General features: G+C 44.3%; 1 protein-coding gene across 3 annotated transcripts in view; it reads right to left on the bottom strand.

Moving 5' to 3' along the window:
* The window catches only part of Zeb2 (zinc finger E-box binding homeobox 2), a 131662-nt gene that overhangs the window by 122264 nt on the left and 3763 nt on the right, over positions 1 to 5635 (bottom strand). The gene's annotated exons all lie outside the window — the stretch shown is intronic.

Below are 5635 nucleotides of genomic sequence, written 5' to 3'. Positions count from 1 at the left end.
CTCTCTCTCTCTCTCTCTCTCTCTCTCTCTCCCCCTCTCTCTCTCTCTCTTTTCATCTTGGCTTTCTGTGGCAGAATGCAAATGGAGCCTGCCGGCGGTGAAAGGGCTGAATTGTGATTAAGAAGAAGAAGAGCTCCTTTCTTTGTTCTCCCCTCAGGGGATGTTTACTGGGAGAGACACAGCGGATCAGATATGAAAGGCATTCAGGTCAGCATTGATGTGAGCGAAAGTGAAATCATACCTAAGGCATTCAAAAGACCGCCGTGTCAGGGGTTCAGCTAACGGTGCAGCTACTGTGTGTGTCTTCCCGGAGAGGCAAAAATCTTTCCAGAGACTGGTGATCTCTTTTCCCCCTAATTTGATACAAAATTGTAAAAGTCCCCCCACCCCATTTGCTTCCTACCACACGACACAACAGTTAGGATTTTCTCTCCTTCTGGACCACACGCGACATCAGAACAACTTCTAATAACTGTATTACATAAATGAGCCAGGAAGATACCATCTGATCCTTGAAATATTTTTAAACAGGTGTATTCATGTGGGCTACCTAGATGTATGATAAACAGGCAAGAGGACAGAAAATCCAAAAGACACTTGCATGGATGGCTTTCCTGTCACCGCCCTGACAGGAAACACAACACACACACACAGACACAGACACACACACACACAAGTGTACACATACAGCATAAAACAGCACAGAACACCTTGAAACGAAATCCTTTATTTACTTTGTAACTACTAGTTACACTTTTCTTGAGAGCTTTCACTTTGACACAACTGTCACCCAAGATAAAAGTATTTGGCACATAACTATTAAGGCAAGGCTTCATGGAGCCTCCTCATTATTATCGCTTTCTTTTAAAAACTGCTTGATGAAGAAATCCTTGGATCTTACTTTTAAAAGTTTACACTCCCCACAGCCCAAATAGTCATTCAATAGATTTTTTCCAAGTGGTAAGCTGATGGTGTTGGCATAAACAGAGCTATATAAATATATACAAAATTCACAAATCACAGCAAACATACAAACAGCAAGGAGGTGCCTGGATGTTCCAAGACTCAAAAATGAAAAAGAAAATCACATTTCATCTTCTGGTTGCTAAAGGGAAAAAAGGGAATAAAGAAAGGAGTAATGGAGCTGCATTATTGTTTTTTAAAACCATCCTTTCCTCTCTCTGAATTCTATTCTTCAACATTCACATCTTGGCTAAAAAGCATATTTGGGCTTATGTTAACATCTGCTTTTGTAGTGACATTTTGTATATTTTCAACTAGTGTTTCTGCATCACAGATTTTCCTCCTTTATCTCTTTGCTCTAAAAAGACAAGCAAAGAGCAATCAAAAAGGTGTCTGACTTGGCCATTCAGACAATTGCCCCCTTGTGGGAATGCGGGAATGAATGGTACAGTGGACACCCAGCACCATTGACGTTATAAACATGTAAATGAAACACATTAGCGCAGACAATCAATTGTCTGTGAGCACTGCAAACCTGCACTCCCTCTCTCTGTGACAGGCACAAAATAGTGTCTACCTTGGGAAGCCATGGTACTGGAGAGGAAAAGGACAAAGAATCCCCTTTCACACAGAAGAAAATGTACCTTAAAAGCCTTGGAAGAATGCAGATGACAAAAACCGTTGTGAGGAAAAGAATCTCCCACATCTTGGAATTAACACTGCACTGCTAGAGAGCTAGCAACAGACTCCTTTCCTACCTCCAGGGGAAGGCACACATTACCCCCCCCCGACCGCCACGCCACCCCAAGGAAAATACTGCATTAGGATCTTTGACAACCTCTTGCAATTTTCTTTACTAAGCAAATTAAGAAAGAGAAGGGAAGCATGTGAAACCTGTGACAGAGCTGGTGAATAGAGAACTTCAGTCTAGGTTTTTCCCATATTTGAAAATGAATGCTAAAAGATGTGAATTTATTTTTATTTGACAAGAGAACAACATTGCAAAGTTTAAAACCTGAATCCTACCCCTGTCCCTGGTGGACCATCACACTAAGCACACCACCAGGCTAGCTGCTGGCTCTGCTGTGAAGCAAAGCATGTTTCTACCCCAGTTGGCTTAGACTCTCCAAACCGAAATAAAACAAATAGTTCAGTCTAGATACATAGCCCCCAGCCGTGTGTATGCAGCGTCTCCACAGAGAGAACAGGATCCAGATGGATGTCTCTACAGCACCCTCAGAACTGGTACCTGCCACACGAACTGCCTGAGTACATTCAAAGTCAGGAAACAGGCCACCTATAAGCTCATCAACTTTATGAAGAAAGCTACTTGCTAAAGGTTTCTTTTCTTGCAAAGATAGGCAAGTTGTGACCAACCATAATCTGAAGGAAAGTTCCCTGCTTCAGTGTGAGGAGAGGGGCAGTCCCCAGTGCCCATGCCAACTTCACTTCTGAGGGAGGGGAGCTGGGAGACACATCTTGAGAAGGGGTTGATTGCAGTTCCTTTTCTTTCCATTTAAGCACCTCTGCAATGGGAGCTTCTTCTCCATCTCTCACTGCCTCTCAGCATCCCTAACAGCACCTCCACTCCCTTCAAAGAAGTGGTAAGGAGTGAAGGTTTCTTTTGAACAGGGATAATCATTTCTGCTCATCTCCAAAGCCCTGAGAACATTCAACGTGATCAATTGCCTTTATCAACTGAAAATCCAGAGACTAGAATGTGTTTGGAAAAAGCTCCCCTGCTACCTTACCCCTACCTACAGTATCCAACCCCTTAGCAGAAACTTTGAAGGAAAATCAAATGTAACTTTTCTTTTTTTCATTTCCTTTTCCTCCCCTCCTAATTCAGTTTTCCCTTAAAGACTTCATTCCCTTCTCTGAAGCAAACAGCCCTGCGATTTCAGTTTTGACACAATGTGTCTGTATGATTTTCTGGAGGCTGATGGTGGAAGGCAGCGGGATGGGGAGGCAGGAGGGAAATTGGATCTGCTGCTAGAATCAGGGGTGAAAGCAACAAACTTTGCAAGTTACAAACCTGCTGCAAGTGGTGACAGGCTGGAGTGTGGGTCTCTCCAGCTCATTCCAGCCTCTAAGGCTGTGTGGAAATAGTGGGGTATATAATCAGGGGACTATAAAGGGGGGCTGGCTTTCCCCCTCCTCTCCAGCCTCAATGAAAGTGTTACAAAGTGAGTCAGGCAGCTGAGGATCATCTGACTGAACTTTCTTGAAGCCTACACACATTCTTGTCTGCTGGCTATTCGCTTTTTGCCTCCTTCCCCCTAACCCTACTCCCCCTTTCCTCCCGGCACATCTTATTTTCTGGGAAGAGATTTCCTGCTTTCCATGTGGGTGAAAGGAAACCGACTGCCCGCCATGAGTTAGCTTGGTCCTGGCCCTGTCTTTGCCAGGCATCTTGCTAGCCTGAGAATATGGGAGGTTGGATTTTTAGATTGTTTCTCTCTTTCTACATTTATTTCCCCTGCTATGCCACTTTCTCCTTTGCCTTTTAATAATTGTACACACCATCATCTTTTGACCCACGGTTTTGACCAGCCTTTCAAACACACACACAGACTGAGTTTTATCTCACTGTCATTTACTCTCTATATACACACAGTTGACTTCATTAAAATTATATAAAGTGCCATTCTAGGTCTTGGGTGACCGTCTTTTATTCTTGCACCTTCTACTTCTATGATTATTATTGCTATTATTCCTTTTCAGGAATTTCTATATGATGTTGATAACCATCATCATATTTAGTGTTATCAGCAAAGACACAAGCTCAAAAGTGACATCTTTTCCATGAATCCAGGAAAGAAGAAAAATCCACTCAGTTCAGATAAATCCTGGCAATTCCCAAAGGAAAAGGCATTGGATATGTTTGATGAGAAAGAAAATGAAAAAAAGGGTGATGGGGGGTGGCTCTTCTACCTGCTTCTCAAGACCTGGACACTGCTAAGTCAGATTAAATCCAAGGAGAACACTGACAGGTAACCGGTTTATAGCATGTTTTCTCACAGATTGTTTGGAAAAAGAGACAGGTATTAATCAAAGATAGAGAAGCTGTGGGCCAAAGACAGACCTGATATTGGGTATTCAGGGTCTGGGCCAAATGCCTTAAAATGTTCAATTCAACTTTATCCCCCTTGGAGTGTGGAGGCTTGTCTCTAAATCAATGGCTGATCAGAGGGGAAATGGTTGGTGTCCACGACTGCACCCCTCCCTGGCACACCATGCTGCCTGAGAGGCCCCAATGGGACTTCCTTTCAGCTGGTGTCACCACAGTTCCCGAGGAGCTGGGATATCTGTCTGTGCCCAGAATTGGGTTGTAGCCTGACCTCACTGCGGGGGCCAAGCTGGTATTCTATGGCAGACTCCTGAAGGGAGTTGAAGGAGGAAGACAAGAAGAAACAAACATTCCAGTTTTTCCTGCAAAAGAATACTTCTCTTAGCCTTGCTTTTCCTCATTCTCTTTTCTCTCAAAAAATGACTGTTTAACATAAGAAGAAAAAAGCCTTCATGACACAAAGCTTTTGTTATCCAGATGATCAGCAACATGCTTTAGATACTTGTAAGAGGGGGGAAAAAGCCCCACAACAGACATTGATTTTAGAAAATCAATAACTAACATTTAATAAAAGGAACAGAGGAAACACAAGAGAGAAGAGGGGAACATTAGGTGTAATTTTAGTGTCTACTAAATTACCCAGAGATGGAGAAGGGGAAGTCTCCTGTGTAAGGACCACCTTAAATAATGGTAGGCACCAGGGAAGAAAAAATTAAATTAAAGCACACACACACACACACACACACACACACACACAACTTAAAAAGAGACAGCCTGAATTGAATCTTGGAGACCAGCTCAGAATATATTACTATCCTTGTATTTTATAATACTAAACCAAGCAAATAGATCAAAGATAGCACAAAGAGGAAAGGCAGGATAATAAGAGGAACAGTTTCTGACTAAAATTCCTCTATCACTCCCCCATATGGCTCGACACCTCCACCACAACAAGCAAAAAACACACACACACACACACACACACACACACACACACACACACACAGGAGGGGGGAGGGGAGAGGGAGTGTGTGAGTGGGAGAGGGAGAGAGAGAGAGGGAGAGAGAGGCAGAGAGATAGAGACATACACAGAGATCGTTTGTCTCTAATCAGCACCGCCTTGTCTTTGTGTTTTGCTCCCTCCTGCACCCCACGCTCCCACATTGCTACCCGAGTCACCCCCTCTGCGCTCAATGTAGCACTGGGGCAGGCTGGGGGTGCTCACAGTTGTCTCTCTAGTGTAAAGTTGCTCCAAGTAGCCCTCCCCCCGAGGCGCGGGCTGGGGTAGCGAGAAGCTGGGCGGGCTATTCGACCTGGAGCCCAGTTTGGGAGCGTCTACACAGCCTGCGCCGGGTGATCCGGCTGAGAGCGAAAGGAGCGAGAAGTTTCCTTTTTGAGTCTGGGCTGGCGCGGCTGGTTCGCTTGTTTGTTTTGAGGGGCTGGGTTTTTTTTCTTTCTTTCTTTTTAAACTCAATATCCTCCGTCAGCAACCCCCCCCGTCCGCACCCTCTTTCGTCCCCAACTCTCTCCCCTCCCCCAAGGTCCTTCCGCGCACTTGCCAATCACTTTTCTCTTTTATTCCCACGATTTTGTTTGGGGGTA

This window comes from Nannospalax galili, unplaced genomic scaffold, assembly GCF_000622305.1.
Source record: "Nannospalax galili isolate Female #2095 unplaced genomic scaffold, S.galili_v1.0 scaffold87, whole genome shotgun sequence".
NCBI lineage: Eukaryota > Metazoa > Chordata > Mammalia > Rodentia > Spalacidae > Nannospalax > Nannospalax galili.
Note: the sequence above shows the minus strand (reverse complement) of the source record. Positions and strands in the feature narration are given on the sequence as shown.